Source organism: Pelophylax lessonae (genome assembly GCF_965119305.1).
Source record: "Pelophylax lessonae genome assembly, chromosome: 13".
In the NCBI taxonomy this organism is placed as follows: domain Eukaryota; kingdom Metazoa; phylum Chordata; class Amphibia; order Anura; family Ranidae; genus Pelophylax; species Pelophylax lessonae.
In genome coordinates this window covers 142,472,338-142,489,811 of record NC_138780.1, presented here as the reverse complement: position 1 = coordinate 142,489,811, position 17,474 = coordinate 142,472,338, and the positions used below count along the sequence as shown (strand labels likewise).

At 44.6% G+C, this 17,474-nt stretch overlaps 1 protein-coding gene across 1 annotated transcript in view; it reads left to right on the top strand.

Annotated features, from left to right (window-relative positions):
• Positions 1-4,086: 4,086 nt before the first annotated feature.
• Positions 4,087-17,474, top strand: part of FBXO34 (F-box protein 34) — a 62,597-nt gene continuing 49,209 nt past the window's right edge. Inside the window, exon 1 of the mRNA XM_082275743.1 lies at positions 4,087-4,342. The gene's annotated coding sequence lies outside the window, so the exon portion shown is untranslated. The remainder of the gene's footprint in view (positions 4,343-17,474) is intronic.

Sequence of the window (17,474 nt, the reverse complement as noted above, 5' to 3'; positions counted from 1 at the left end):
CATAAACGCTAAAATGCAGCCACTAAGGGCTGTACCTATGGCAAGCATCACGTGACGGTAAATGGTTTGTAATATTGGGAATGTGGTACCACCTCTGAATGTGACTCATTCAAGTCAATAGAGCTGCATTGCAAATGTCTTGTGGCCGCACGCTAAAGAGACATGGTGGGTTGGCATTTTGAGGGTTAAAGCAGGCATTGAGGAGGTAACATATTGCCTCCTCGCTGCCTGTCAAATGCCCTCTTGGCCTACAGTGGGTTCCCACATATGCGGTGTGGGAAATGCAGTGATCCCGGTGAGTTTTTTATACTGCATTGCAATCGCATTGTGTTTGCCATCAGCTGCGGGTGTCTATTCATACTTATGGACACCGCAAACGCAGTGCGGTTTGTCTGCATGCTACAAAATGACCATGTGATGCAATACAGTTCCAAAGAAGGTGCCTGCATCTCTTTTGTGCGATTTGAGCCCATTAAAATGAATGGGCTCAAATCGCATCACACTGAATCGCATGTGAATGGCACAGGAATGCAGTGCGCTTCCGTTGTCATTCACATGCGGGTTCTATTGTGAGCTGGGGCTTAAGGCTCCATGCACACTAGTGTTTTTTCTGCTCCTAGAAGCTAATGGTGTTATCCTATGTGTCCATGCACACTATTTTTTGCTATAAGCTTTTTTCAAGATTCAACCATTAGGAGCAGAAAAAAAGAAATTGTTTTTGAAATTTTTTTTTTTTTTTCCAAGCTTTTTTTTTTTTTTTTTTTTTTTTTTTTTCATGTATTGTAAAAAGGCTAAGGCTTCTAAAAGTTACTAAAATGCTACTACAAGCTGGAACGAAAAGGCTCTTGGCATTTTTAATCCAGCGCCCAGGACTTTAGGCTCTATTCACACCTGAGCGTATTGTTTTTAGGCTTTTTTCAGGTGTTTGGAGGAAGGCATTGACATCTAACAAAAACGCCTGTAATCTGCCAAAAAAGAAGCTCATGAACTTTTTTGAGCTTCAGGCATTTTGCTTCAGGTGACCAAATGCTCAGATGTGAACAGGCACCATTGAAATGAATGGGATTTTGCTGGTTGGGCGTTTTGAGACTTCAGAGATGAGCGTTTTACGAGCTGAAGTACATTCAGTTGTGAACAGGGCCTAATGCCCCATACTAGAGCTGCACGATTCTGGCCAAAATGAGAATCACGATTTTTTAGCTTGGAATAAAGATCACGATTCTCTCACGATTCTCTGTGTAACAAAAAAAAATTGGGATAACTTTACTGTTACGTTTTTTTTTTTATTCATTAAAGTCTATTAATTGCGTTTGAAAGACTGCTGCGCAAATACAGTGTGACATAAAATATTACAACAATCGCCATTTTATTCTGTAGGGTCTCTGCTAAAAAAAATATATAAAATGTTTGGGGGTTCTAAGTACTTTTCTAGCAAAAAAACATTTTAACTTGCAACCAACAAGTGTCAGAAAAAGGTCCAGTCTTTAAGCCCCCGTTCACACTGGGGCGACGCTACTTCGCACCGCGATCTCCGAGGTCGCGGTGCGAGCAGTGCGCCGCGACCTCGGAGCGGCCGCCACGGACTTCATAACATTGAAGTCTATGGCGGTCGCCTCCTGGTCGCCCCAAAGAAGCTCCGGACCCTTTTTCTGAGTCGGAGCGACTTGTGTCGCTCCTATCAGAACGGGTCCGCAGCTTCCCTATGGGAGGTGACCTGCGGCGACCTGTGAGGCGACCAGGTCGCCTCACAGGTCGCCCCAGTGTGAACGGGGGCTTAGAGGTTAAACTTCCTTTCTCCCTGGCAGAGGGAAGGAAAAGCTACAATGTAATCATTTTTGTTTATAGTTACTGGGAGACTTAATGCTGATAGCCCTTTGCTGGGAGGCTTTTTTTTTTTTTCCACAGCTGTTCTCTCTGCTATGCAGCTATGCAAAGAATCGAGCATATTTCAGTTTTAGATCGTCAGGGGGGGTGAATCGAGATCGCGATTTTCATACGATTAATCGTGCAGCTCTACCCCATACACACGTGCAGATTATCTGCAGACTTTTGTCTGCAGACTTACCTTTTCTATGTAGTGCAAGGGCCTGCCGGATTGCATACAAATTGAAAGTGTTTAGGTTTGACCTCATATTATATGGTTTTGGTAAGTCTGCAGACAAAAGTCTGCAGATAATCTGCACGTGTGTATGGGGCATTAGGCTGCATTCAAACCTGAGCAAATCCTTTTCAGGCATTTTTGTTGGGCGTTTTTAGGGAGTTTTATGATATTTTTGGGGCGTTTTTAGCAGACGTTAGCATGTGGGTGATGCTAAAAGGGGTGGAGACCACCTGTGTGTTTGAAAAACGCCAGAGAAATGCAGGTGAAATGCCGATAACAACGTTTTAATGCATTCCTATGGGACCAGAACAGCTCTTGATCAGCCCAAAGCCCAAAAAGAAGCTCCTGTACTTTTTTGAGCTACAGGCGTTTTGCTTCAGGGGACAAAACACTCAGATGTGAACAGGGGCCATTGAAATGAATGGGATTTTGATTGTTGGGCGTTTTGGATTTTCACAGATGAGCGTTTTATGGGCTGAAAAACACTCAGGTGTAAACAGGGCCTTAGGGTAAGGCTACGTTCACATGTGGGTGTAGCGGATCACGGGCAGAAACGCCACGATTCTGCCCGTGATCCGGAATCATTGCAAATCGCGGGACGCCTGTGTGATGCCCGTGATTTGCAATGGCACCCCAAACGCTGTGCGATGTTGCCGCGATTTCCGCCTACCGAATCGCGGTAACATCGCGCAAGCAGAATCGCAGGACACATGACGCCCAAAAAGGTACAGGAGCTTCTTTTGTGCGTCATGCGTCCCACAATTCTGTTTGTGCGATTTTACCACGATTCGGCAGGCGGAAATCACGGCAACATCGCACAGCGTTTGAGGTGCCATTGCAAATCACGGGCATCGCACAGGCGTCCCGCGATTTGCAATAATTTCCGGATCGCGGGCAGAATCGCAGAGATTCTGCCCGTGCTCTGCTACGCCCACATGTGAACGTAGCCTAAGTTCACATGTAGGCGTTTTTGGGGAGTTTTTCTGCTCTACGATCAGCTCAAAAAACGCCCAACAAGACCAATCCCATTCATTTCAATGGCCCCTGTTCACATCAGAGCGTTTTGATGTTTTAAGCAAAATGTCCAACGCTCAAAAAATTACGAGCTTCTTTTTTGGCAGATTACAGGCGTTTATATTTTTTTTCCTTTGGTCACTTATCAACCTAAAAACGCCTGAAAAAACACCTTTAGGCTACGTTCACATGTTAGCGTAACGGACTGTGGCAGAATCACCGCGATTCTGCCTGCGATCTGGAAATCATTGCAAATCGCGGGACGCCTGTGCGTTGCCGTTGATTTGCAATGGCACCCCAAACGCTGTGCGATGTTGCCGCGATTTTCGCCTGCCAGCAAATAAAATCGCGGGTCGCATGACCCACAAAAAAGATACAAGAATTTCTTTGGGGTGTCATGCGACCCGCGTTTTTGTTTGCGTGATGTTACTGTAATTCGGCAGGAGGAAATTGCCGCAACATCGCACAGCGTTTGGGGTGCCATTGCAATTCAACGGCAACACACAGGCGTCCCGCGATTTGCAATGATTTCCGGATCGCGGGCAAAATCGCGGTGATTCTGCCGCGGTCCGCTACGCTAACATGTGAACGAAACCTAAAAACGCCTGTAAATAGCAGCCAAGATGTGAACATAGCCTTATGGCACCGCAAGCGCGGTATGCATTTTGCAGGTGTGAATGAGGCCTAACTGTATGTAATCCTGTGTGAATGATGTGATCGGACAGTTGTGACATTAGGAATGTAAACACTTTATTTCGGTCCTCCTGAGGTACCCAGGAGCCACCCCCCCCCTTGTGTCACGTGCTCTCTAGCCTGTCACCAGCCAAAGGTGGAAGCGCGCCCCCTAGCCGTGTACAGCTCAAGCAAGCGATGCGCGCTCCCGTAGCCAGGTAGTCAGGAGGGCGCTGGAATGGGGGGCGGGGTCACCTGTGAGTGGCAGGAGGTCCGGCCCTATAAGAGGCGGTGTCCTGGTGTCTTGTGGTGACGTAGATCTTGTCTCCTTTTCCTCCCCATTCCTGTGCTATCGGGGTTGTTAGGTCGGGATTATATTGTTGTCTCCTCCCGGGATCAGGTTAGCGGAGGAATTTTATTTGTCCCCCGGTGATAGTGAGCGCGGCGCGGACTGAGACTGTGTGTGAGGCGGCCCGCTCTCTTCTCCTTCTCCCTTCCTCACATCTCTCCCGCCTGCAAGAGGCCGCCGCCGCCACACACAGACAGACAGACAAGGTAAGAGAAGCTCGGGGAGCGGGCCTGGCCGCCGGTTCACTGCTTGTGGTGGGGGGCAGGCCGCAGCCTCGGCCTTTCCTGCTCACTGCCGCAGAGGAAGGTTATTATTATTATGGCTGCAGATGTCTGGGACATATAGGGAGGAGGTGGTCCTGGCTGTCCATATTTAGTATGTGTGTGTGTATGTATGTAATATATATATATATATATATATATATATATATATATATATATATATATATATATATATATATATATATTTCTCCAGTATTCCTATCCTGTCCTTGTTTGTGGGACTGCTGAGCCCCCCCCCCCCCCCCCCCCCCCCCCGGTTGCTGTTGCTTGGGTATTCCATTTGCTGTATATACTTCACAGAATATGTGACCCATGGCTGTCTACAGAAATGCACTTTGAAGGCCCACCACAAGGGCGGCGGTATAAACAGGTGGCTGAGCTGCGGCTTTTGCTGCATCTGATCGCCCACCTAAAATTGCATGCAGCCACTGAGGCCCTATTCACACCTGAGCGGTTTTTCAGCGTGTGAACCGCTCAGCTCTGAAGCCCCGAAACGCCCGACGAGTAAAATTGCATTAATTTCAATGGCCCCTGTTCACATCTGCGCGTTCTGTTGCCTGAAGGAAAACGCCGAAGCTCAAAACAAAGTACACAAGCTTCCTTTTTGGCAGATGACAAGCGTTCTTTGGCCCCATAACATTCAATAGAAACACCTGACTTGAGCAGAAAAATGCTCGAATAGCAGCTCTCCGTTCCTAATTTCCTCTTCTTCTAGTGCTTTCTATTTGCTAAACAGAAACGTCTGAAGCTGTAAAACACCTGTAATACACTTCTAACACGCTTGTAAAAAGGGATTGTAAAGGCAGAAGGTTTTTTTATGTGAAAGCGGAGTTCTACTCGTTTTTGTGTTTATTAAAAGTCAGCAGCTACAAACAGCGATGCGGCCGGTGGGAGCCTTGGTTCTCCCCCTCTTCTCCCTGCGGCGCTGGCATCTCTAGTGTGGGCACCCGGCTGTGACAGCTTGCAGCTTCTCACCTGGGTGTGCATGCGCGAGTCGTGCTGCGCATCCTGAGTAGACGGGCAATCATCAGGGACCCCTGTCGTGTCCCAGAAGATGGGAGAGAACTATCGCTCGAGCCGCCTAGGAGGCCCGAGCGGATGTGGGAGTGGGCACCTGTCAAATCTAGGTATATGGCCCCCCCCCCCCAATGCGGCATGTCAGGAGGCCTTAAAGCGGAAGTTGAATTTTTGGGTGGAACTCTGCTTTAATACATTCCATGCGTTTAAGATAAAAAGCCTTGTATGTGCAGCAGCTCCCCTAATACTTACCGGAGGTCCCTCTCTGTCCAGCGATGCCCATTCATGTGTCTCGGCCATCTTAAATTCTCCCTCCTGATTGGCTGAGACACAGCAGCGGTGCTGTTGACACCTGCTGCTGTCAGGCAGCTAGCCAATCTGGTGAGAGAGGGGCTGGGGCAGGGCTCCGTGTTTGAATGGCTACAGGGAGTTGTGATTCAGCTCCGGTGCCCCCCAGCCCCCCATAGCAAGTTGCATGCTGTGGGGGCACTCAACATGAGGGAGGGGCCAGGAGAGCCAAAGAGGGACCTGGGAAGAGGAGGATCTCTGTAGAACATAACGTTTGTTATTTTTATAGGAAAAAAAAATACATGACTTTACAATCACTTTAAATAAACGCCAGTAAATGGATACACTCAGAGCCGTTTCACATACAGGCCACCCGACTTGTCGGGGCAACCTGTGAAGTCGCGGTGCAGAGCGCGCACCTCGGAGCGACCTGCACGGACTTCATATCATTGAAGTCAATGCAGGTCGCCCCAAAGTAGTACAGGACCCTTTTGCTAAGTCGGAGCGACTTGTGTCGCTCCTATTCGAACGGATCCTGTGCTAATCTATGGCAGGTGACTTGTCAGGCGACCAAGTCGCCTGACAAGTCGCCCCAGTGTGAACCGGCTCTCAGGTGTGAATGGAGCCTTAGGCCCCTTTTACACAGGGTGGATCCGTTTTGATATGGACTCTGCTTGCCTGCTGAGCAGGCAGATGACAGGTTAGTCTCCACTCACTGTGCAGAGATGGACCTGTCAAGAGTCCCTCTCTTCTCTATGGTGAGATCGGATGAAAACTGTTTTCATCCAATCCCACCCGCAGGATAGATTGCAAGCGTATCGCCATATTTCTGTATTTAGCAGATCTTGCCAGATCGAATGCTAGGCAGGTCTCAGCGCACACATGACATCAGCCTCTTATAGTCAATGGGTGGTCTGACCGTGTTCACCTGGAAAACAGACAGGCGGGTCCTATTGTGTAAAAGGGGCCCTAGGTTTGTACGCATGCAGAGTGTTGCATGTGTTGTAAAATGTTTGACAGGTGGTGCCACCACCAAATATGACCCCTTTGTATCAGAGATAATGGAAGAAAGGTTGACCACACTCCAGGCTTCAGAAAAAAACTAGCTTTATTGCATAAAATCCACAAAAAAAGGGCATCACAGGCCCACGATACAAAGAGACAGCAGCATGGGTAACATGTTCCACAAAAAAATTAGCTTAATCGTAACTTTTTTTTTTTGTGGTCCATGTTAACCACGCTGCTGTCTTTGCATTATGTCTTCTTTTTGTGCATTTTTTGCAATAAAGCTCTTTTTTTTTTTTTTTTTTTTTTTCTGAGACCCGGAGTGCGATCAACCCTTCTTCCATATTCTGTTATGTTCAGGTCACGGACTGGACCGGCACCCTGTGTTTTAGAAAAGGGATGTATTTCACCTGGATTGGTGTTTGCTCTTTGATTATCAAAGTGTTACTAAATCCACAACCGTAAAATCAGTGTATATACAGTAAAGCATGCTTGTTGTACTCACTGTGGAACCTAAGGGGTTAATCCTTTGCATGATGAATCAAGGCTGTTTGATCCTGTCTTCTCTGATCCTCCCCTTCTTTCACTGTCTCCAAAAAATATCCTGATATTTACAGGGACAGCAGGCTGCACATGCTTAGTTTGGTGTGTATTTGTAGATAGATTTTTTTTTTTTTCTTGGTAGAGTGCATGTGATCAGCACAGGGCCAAATCAGCAGACAGAGAATCAGGGGAGAATAACTTCTACAAGCTTTCCTAGGAACTGATAGGAGTCACAAGGCTGCTATATACTGCTGATTAGAAAAGGTATTTATCGGTTTAGATTTACTAAAATATTGGCGTTTCTGTGTACTGTGGGAGATCAAATATAGTGAAAGCAGGTTTTGAATTTAGTTACACTTTAAGTATAACCCCCTTCTCTCCCTAAATGGAGCCGCGCCACAACTGCATGCCAAACACTTCGCTGTCGTGTGGCATTTACATAGAAAATCCCTGCAGCTGTAAAAAAAAAAAAAAAGCTATTCAGGTGGTGGTGCGATCGCCTCCTGAATGCTTGGCAGACCCTGCTCTACCAACTTCTGAAAAGGTTCCACTGAAGAGCAATTTTCAAAGGGATGTCCAGGGCTGCTGCACATGTAAACAATCCCTTGAAGTGGTATTAAAGGTTGTTCTCTCTCACTTTCTTTATTTAAAAAAAAAAAAATCTCTTACCACCTCTTCTGGAGTCCTCTGGCAGGACTGTCTTCTAAGTGGTGTTAAGGGGGTGCCTGTGTGGGGTGCACTTCCTAGTCGGGCTGCGTGCATCTATAGGCACACTCCAGTAAGCAACGCCCCCACTCCCTTCTCACCGGAGTTGAGAGAGAGAGAGAGAGAGAGATAGTCCTCTTTTACACGGGCGGTCTCTATGTTCGATTGTCCGTATATCATCCCATCCGTTTGCGGATGATATACAGACATAATGCATCTCAATAGGATTGCGGATGTCAGCAGATGACCATCCACTGACATCCGATTTACGTCGTTTCAGTTCTGCTCCGTTCTTTGGAACGGAACAGAACCCCTTTTTTTCTTCCGTTTTTAAGAAACGGAAAGCACGCAAAATCGGCTGTCTGCGGTGTCATCCGCAATCCCATAGACATACATTATGTCCGTATATCATCCGCAAATGGATGGGCTGATATGCGGACATACGGACTTGATGACACAAGTGTCATCCGTGTCTGTAAAAAAAAAAAAAAAAAAAAAAAATGGAAGCAGATGAAAAAACTGCAAAAATGTGACTTAACAGATGATGCCCCTGTGAAGGGGGCCTTCACCTTTGCGCTGGTTTCTCCAGTTTTCCCCCTTTTTTAAAATAACAATCTATCTCTATGGCCTCTTTCACACGGGCGTTCCGTTTTTTTCATCCGTTCAGTCACTTTTTTTTTTTTTACAAAGTGACTGAACGGATGAAAAAAACGGAACGCCCGTGTGAAAGAGGCCATCGAGATATATTGTATTTTAAAAAAGGGGGAAACTGGAGAAACCAGCGCAAAGGTGAAGGCCCCCTTCACAGGGGCATCATCTGTTAAGTCACATTTTTGCAGTTTTTCATCTGCTTCCATTTTTTTTTTTTTTAAATGTATATATAAAAATACAGACTTGTTTCGTGTTAAAAAAATAATAAATAAATAAAAAGGACCTGAACAAAAGCAGACGAAAAACTGTAATAAAGAGACAACATCCGTTTGCCCAAAGGAATGCATTGCTATCAGTTTTTCATCCAGCAACAGACGGATAAAAAAAATGGGACAGACTAAATGCCCATGTGAAAGCAGCCTTACACTTTTCATCCCATTAGCACATTAATGTATATGGCTAGCTTTAGCTCTACCGGCAGATATGTATTGCAAGGGCCTACATGACTGCCTACAGAATTGGGTGGATTAGGTAGGCCGTCATATTAGTTTGCTGTATAAAGTTGATTGTACAGTCCGATTGTAACATACAGGTCTGGTTGACACAGTTTGTTTTTTGTTTAACCCAGCGGACTGAACAAAATGCATTTTAGGAGCTTGGGAGGAGCTGCTGTACTATGTGGTAGTACAGTGATCTCCCTGCTAAGCTATTGTGGTATGACAGGGGGCCAAACCCCCTCGCCAGAACACACCGGTCAGTGCTCGCTGCCATTGCTGATCAGATTCTGTTTTTCCAGCATGCTTGTTTGATAGAAGCTGGCTAGGCTGATGTGCATATAGGCCGAATGTTGACCGGTTTCTATTGAACCAGCCGATATTCAGCTTGTGTGTACCAAGCTTAAAGGCTCACATGTTCGAGTGGTAAAACTGCAGATGCTGTTCTGTGTTTGCTTACTCATGGCAATGAGGGAGAAGTATTCTTAAAGCCCAACTCTGTCTAACCCAACCCTGTATGTTATTATTATTATTATTATTATTATTATTTATATATATATATATATATATATATATATATATATATATATATATATATATATATATATATATATATATATATATAATATATTTTCTACAGCAATACATTTGCTGAGTGTTGTGTGGCCCTTTGGTGTGATATCAGGGGCCGAACCTGAGGCCCCCTTTAAGAAAAAATAAAAATAAATGGTCCACCCCTGAAGTACACAGTGCTGTATGGGCTGTGCATCTATCGGGGAATGTGACTGTTTGCAGTCTGTATCCAAACATACGAGCCCCCTACGTTCATTTTGTACTGGCTACCAAAGAAGTTATTGCTAGTTTGCCGTTTGATGCTAAGGTACAAAAACTATAATTCTGTACACATGATCTTGCAGTTCATGTAAAACCAAGACTGTCAACCAGCTTTTGGTCACCGACATGTGAACGGATCATTACAACCTAGTGTAAACAATTTAATATATACCATAGGTTGTTGAATTATAGCGATTGGTTAGCTTTGCAGGAAAAGGTTGTTTGGTTTTCTAGCTTTTTCAATGTATGATGATTTTCTAAATGGTGCATGAATGTCTGTGGCCACGGGAATATGCAGTTTGTGCCCACCGACTCGCAGCCTAGTTGCAGGGCTTGACAAATTTGCTTTGAATCTAGGAGCCAGCTAAATTTTTTTTTTTTTTAATCACTTGCCGACCGCCGCACGACTATCTACGTAGGCGGTCAGCCCCTCATCACAGGCAAACTGACGTAGGTCTATGTCGCTTGCTTGTGAGGGTCTAGGGAGCGAGCGCGCGCCCCCGGAGGCGCGCTCCCGCGTGGTCACGGACCCCCCGCGCGTGTGACCGGCGGGCCCGATGTCCGCCGGTCACTCTGTGATCGGCGGGGGAGAGAGAGAGAGAAAGTCAGGCGGCTTGTGTAAACAAGCTGCCTGTCATTCTCCCCTGTGTATGAATGATGATCATACGGTTCTACTATGTAGAACCGTTGATCACCGTTCATACATCTGAAGCCACAGCCAATCGCAGTAGAAAGCACGCCCCTAGGGACACACATAGCCCCTCCCTTTCAAAAAAAGTTAACCCCTTCACTGCCAGTGTATTTTTACAGTAACAGTGCATATGTATAGCACTGATTACTGTAGAAATGTCACTGGTAACCCCAAAAATGTCAGTCAAGGGTCTGATCTGTCCGCCGCAATGTCGCAGTACCGCAAAAAAAATCGCAGATCGCCGCCATTACGCGTTAAAAAAAAAAACAACAAAAATGACAATCTTTCCCTTTGTTAGTAAACGTGATAACTTTTGCGCAAACCAATCAAAATACGCTTTTTTTTTTTTTTTTTTTTTTTTTTTTTTTTACACCAAACATAGGTAGCATAAAACAAATTGGCCGAAAATATTAAAAAATTTAGATTTTTACATTTTTTTGGGGGGGAATTTCATATAAAAAAATGTGAAAAATATTGCTATTTTTGCAAACTTTACGCTCCTTTTTTTTTTTTTTTTTTTTTTTTTTTGTTTATAGCGCATGATCAAAAAAAAATGCACAGGTGATCAAATACCACCAAAAGAAAGCTGTTTGTGGGAAAAAGACGCCAAATTCGTTTAGATACAGCGTCGCACGTCCGCGCAATTGTCCGTTAAAGTCACGCAATGCCGAATCGCAAAATACCCCCTGGTCGGAATGGGGGTAAAATCTTCCAGGGCTTAAGTGGTTAATTAAATGTACAAATACACTATATATTGCCCAATTGTTTGGTAAAGTATAAAAGATGATCTTATGCCCAATACAAAGTTAACAAACGTGAAATGTTTTAAAATTGCACATGCTCGTGCAGCAGCAACAAGCTACGTACATGTTTAAAAGCCATTCTGTTCTCCAATCAGCTCTATGGTCAGCCAATGGAGCCACCGGCTGCAGTCTCGGGTTACCCAGTGGGACAGGAGAGCCCGAGAAAACCGTTAAAGGCGGGGGGTGGGGGATCAAAGTCCCCTCCCACTGCTTGTAAAAGCAGACCAGCAGCTAATTATCCGTTAGGATTGCTTTTACATGATGCTGAGCGCTGGCTGTTAAAAAAAAAAAAACACTAAGATGATGCCTAAATCTGCAGGCATCTTCCTGGTATGACCACTCAAAGTCCAGCGACATACCAGTACGCAGTTAAGCATATATTGTAAGGTTCTTTTTCTTTTCATGTAACCTGTGGGCTGAAAGAAAAGAGAACTTAACAGATTTCTCCATTCATATCGATCAATGTGGACAAAGAAATCTCTGCCAGAAAGTGTGTGGTATTCCCAACATTAGACCTCCCAGCATCCACCCACTTCTGATGATGGGCATACGTGCAATTTTTTTATTTTATTTTCCGGGTTGAAGGAAAAACAAAAAAAAACATAGCAGATTCCTCCATTCCCATCGATCAATGTGGATGAGTTTTAAAAAAATATATGACGAAGCATAGGGGATGGGGTCGACATAGCATAGGGGAGATTTGCCCTATGTCGACCCCATCCCCTATGCTTCGTCATATATGCTTTTTTTTTTTTTTTTTTTTTTTTTTTGCGGTTGTGAAATCTCCTACAGCGCTATAAACATTGGTTTACGTATATGCTGAGAGCAAACGCTGTTGCTGTCAGAAAAAACAAATCAGTGCTGCAGCGGATTTCCGTACCTGTATGAAAGTTTGCCCTAGACTGTGCTGTCCTGTACCCTATACTAATACTCTACTAGTGTGTGGTAGCGACGGAAACAGTCCTCAACGCAGAAGTACGGGCGCTGCAGAAGTGGTGGGCTCACAAATAGGATTTGCCAACGCATCAGGAAGAATACTATGGGCTCTATGGGCCTGTCTTCGAGTTCTTGGTGTCTGCAGGACACTACTTGTGCTAGCCACTGCACCAGCTTGAACTGCACTTATGGGACTTGCCACGTCACGAAGTGTTACTGCAGTGCTTGTTTGACTATGACCAGGATGTACTAGGCCACTGGTGCTTGCCAGCTCACCAGAGGGTTGAGCGGCACTAGTACCGACTCTCTGCTGCATACAAGAACCCTGCGATTGTTGCACCTCAGCCACAGAAGAACAGGGTTGGGTATGCCTGACCTTGGCAGGGACCACTCTGTCGCCAGAGCTATCTGTCGGGGTACCGCTGCTCCCTACAGGTTTGTATACTGAGCCTGATTCTGACAGTGAGGCTTGTCTCCCCCCCCCCCCCCCCCCCCCCATTGCTCTCATCAGCCATGCTCAGTATCCTGTAGGCCTCTCCTCTAGAGTACCTCTGACTTGACATTTTGGCCAATAAATTTTTACAGGCACCTTTTTAGTGTGACTCACAGGTTAAAAAAAAAAAAAAAAAAAGCACCTGGTTGTCGAAGAATCACGACCAAAAAAAACTGCTATCAGGCCTGACTCGAACGCTGCGGTTTTGTGTGTTGTGGAAGTGACAGTTATCTATTGATTACTGCACTTGTTTGGGTGGAGGGGCTAAACACAGGTGCTGGCAGGTGTCATGGCCGATCCTGCTAACGCTGCGTTTTGGGAACAATAAACTATTGGGGATGCTAGTATAGTTCTGATCAGATCAAAGATATTGATCCGATCAGACACTATACTAGTAATGTAGGCATTTAGTGTGTGTATGTGTTTGTCACTGGCAATCAAAGGGTTAAATTAGATTACTACATATGCAGCGGTGATCTAACGCTGTCCTAGATTGACGCTAACTAGCATTAACGCTAACTGGTGTCACCTGTGACCCCAATATAGTGATCAGAAAAAAGATCTGTTAACTATAAAAGTGACACTGTGACAGGGAAATTAAGGGGTTAAATGGGGATGATCAGGGGGTTAAATCTTTGAGGGTGATGGCGGGAACCTTAAACCTATTTGGGACAGAAACCAATGGTCTGTAATGCTAAGTGAAGTCACAAGTGCACTGTGATTGGAAGTGAAAGGGTTAACTAGGGGGGAAATCATGGGGTTAAATGTTCCTATGTGAAGTTGTCAGTATAGTGATTGGTGTACTCATGGTTAGATACTTTCTCTCCTCTCAAGCTGGAACCGAAAAGAGCTCCATGAGGGGAGAGAGAGCACTATTTCCTCTGCCTGTGTTTACAAAACACAGGCACAGGACGGTCTGGCATTGGTCAGAACTGATCACCAGGTCCAGGCCAAAAATCATTGGCCTTGACCTGATGACTAATCAGTGCTGAACCGAATCAGACCATCGCGGGGACAGAGGGCACGCTCGACCGACACAGGAAGGAAGGGCTGCCTGCCACAGTAAAACTGCAGCGGGCACGGGCAGTCCGGAACCGGTTAAAACGTAGATTGGATGCGCAGTGGCTAGACTCTCATCATGCAAGGGACCCGAAGATAAAGAAAATTAGATTGTTTAGAAGAAGCAGCCCCAAAGATTTGTTGATGCCTTTCCTGATGCGTATTCTTTTAATAATGCATGTTCCATATGTGCCTCAAGTAAATTCAGTTTTACGGGCTGATTGCTATATTCAGTCCTTTGTTCTCCTTTTCTGTGGATGAATGTATCCTGGAATTCAAACTGGATTCCTGTCCTCTGAAAAGAGGGCTGTCACATTGGTGTGACTGCAAACCACTTTATCTGTGACCTTCTGGATGGTTATAAATGGCTCATGACTTGTGGTCCTCCATCAACTTCAAAGGAAATTCACTTTATTGTATGTTGGGAAGCAAAACAAAGTGTAAACATGATGATGCCTAGCTAAAATCTGTATGTGGGTGTTTGTTGTGTGTTTTTTTTTTTTTTTTTTTTTTTTTTTTTTTTGTCAAATGCTTGCACTGTGTTTTGTAAACCATTTATTATTCATACAGTATCTCACAAAGTGAGTACACGCCTCACATTTTTGTAACTATTTTATCATATACTGTATTTTATTACCTTTTCATGTGACAACACTGAAGAAATGACACTTTGCTACAATGTAAAGTAGTGAGTGTACAGCTTGTATAACAGTGTATATTTGCTGTCCCCTCAAAATAACTCAACACACAGCCATCAATGTCTAAACCGCTGGCAACAAAAATGAGTACACCCCTAAGTCAAAATGCCCAAGTTGGGCCCAATTAGCCATTTCCCTTCCTGGTGTCATGTGACTCATGAGTGTTACAAGGTCTCAGGTTTGAATGGGGTGCAGGTGTGTTAAATTCGGTGTTATCGCTCTAACTCTTACTGGTCACTAGAAGAAGATCAATATGGCATGTCCTGGCAAAGAACTCTCTAAAGATCTGAAAAAGAAAAATGGTTGCCCTACAGAAAGATGGCATATGCTATAAGAAGAATGCCAGGACCCTGAAACTGAGCTGCAGCACGGTGGCCAAGACCATACAGCGATTTAACAGGACAGGTTCCACTCAGAACAGGCCCTGCTATGGCCGACCAAAGAATTTGAGTGCATGTGTTCAGCGTCATGTCTAGAGGCTTTCTTTGGAAATAGAAGTATGAGTGCTGCCAGCATTGCTGCAGAGGTTAAAGGGGGGGAGGGCGGGGTCAGCCTGTCAGTGCTCAGACCATACGCCACACACTGAATCAAATTGATCTGCATGGCTGTCATCCCAAAAGGAAGCCTCTTCTAAAGATGATGCACAAGAAACCCAAAAAACAGTTTGCTAAAGACAAGCAGACTAAGGGCATGGATTACTGGAACCATGTCCTGTGGTCTGATGAGACCAAGATGAAACTTTTCTTGGTTCAGATGGGGTCAAGTGTGAGTGGCGGCAACCAGGTGAGGAGTACAGACAAGTGTGTCTTGCCTACAGTCAAGCATGGTGGTGGGAGGGTCATGGTATGGGGCTTCATGCTGCCGGCACTGGGGAGCTACAGTTAATTGAGGAACCATGAATGCCGATATGTACTGTGACAAACTGAAGCAGAGCATGATCTCCCCCCCCCCCCCCCTTTCCCTTCGGAGATTAGGCTGCAGGGCAGTATTGCAACATAACAAACACACCTCCAAGACGACCACTGTCTTGCTAAAGAAGCTGAGGGTAAAGGTGATGGACTGGCCAAGCATGTCTCAGACCAGAAACCCTATTGAGCATCTGCGGGTCATCTGCAAAACAGAAGGTGGAGGGAGCGCAAGGTCTCTAATATCCACCAGCTCCGCAATGTCATGGGGAAGAAGACTCAAGTGGCAACCTGTGAAGCTCTAGTGAACTTCATGCCCAAGAGGGGAGGGTTAAGGCAGTGCTGGAAAAAAATGGTGGCCACACAAAATATTGACACTTTGGGCCCAATTTGGACATTTTCAGTTAGGGGTGTACTCACTTTTGTTGCCAGCAGTTTAGACAAAAATGGCTGCGTGTGGAATCATTTTGAGGGGACAGCAAACTTACACTGTTATACAAGCTGTACACTCACTACTTTACATTGTAGCAAAGTGTCATTTCTTCAGTGTTGTCACATGAAAAGATTTAATAAAATATTTACAAAAATGTGAGTGGTGTACTCCTGTGAGGTACTGTACGTGGCTTTTTTTTCCCCTCCAATTTAATAGGTTTGATTTTAGCTTACTGAATGTAACTATAGTTTTAACATGTTCATGCATGTTATTCCTTTAGCTTTTAACTAACTACAGTTTACTGGATAATTACATTCCTGGTACGTGGTGCCATTTGTTTTTTTTCTTTACCAAAATAAACCTTACCTAAGGTTGGTTCACATTAAGGCTCCGTTCACATGTAGGCGTTTTGGGGCGTTTTTGGGGCGTTTTTCTGCTCTAGGATCAGCTCTCAAAACGCCCAACAAGACAAATCCTATTCATTTCAATGGCCCCTGTTCACATCTGAGCGTTTTGAAGCTGTATACAAAACGCCCAACGCTCAAAAAAGTACATGAGCTTCTTTTTGGGCAGATTACAGGCGTTTTCCATTGATCTCTATTGAATCTAAAAACGCCTGCACAAAAATCGCGGTAAAAATCGCGGTAAAATCGCCGCAAAAAACGCCGCAAAAATCGCGGTAAAATCGCTGTAAAAAACGCGCGAAAAACGCTACGCTCAGGTGTGAATGTAGCCTTATGCTTTGCTGCAGTTTTCATTACTGCAGCACTGTATGCTGTGGCGAAAATGTATTTTACAAAAGGGTTGTGGCACTAATTCATTTTTTTTTTTTTTTTCTTTTTTTTGAATGACATCGTATTTTTATACATTGCAGCCAACACTCCACCTAACAGTAATCCATTTAACCACTTAACCCCCGGAAGATTTTACCCCTTTCCTGGCCAGGGCCTATTTTGCAATTCGGCACTGCATGACTTTTAATGGACAATTGCGCGGTCATGTAACGCTGTACCCAAATTAAATTGACGTCCTTTTTTTCCCCACAAACAGAGCTTTCTTTTGGTGGTATTTGATCACCTGTGCGATTTTTTTTTTTTTTTTTTTTTTTTTTTTTTTTTTTTTTTTTTTTTTTTTTTCATGCGCTATAAACAAAAAGAGAGCCAAAAATTCCCCCCAAAAAATGTAAAAATCAAAATTCTTTTTAACATTTTAGGCCAATTTGTTTTCTGCTACATATGTTTGGTAAAAAAAATCGCGAAAAGCGTATTTATTGGTTTGCGCAAAAGTTATTGCTTTTACTAAGGGAAGGATTTTTGTCATTTTTTTTATTTTATTTTTTTAACGAGTAATGGCAGCGATCTGCGGTGTGTGTTTTTTTTTTTCGGACCCTTGACTGACATTTTTTACACTTTTGGGAGTACCAGTGACATTACTACAGTGATCAGTGCTATACATATGCACTGTTACTGTAAAAATGACACTGGCAGGGAAGGGGTTAACTT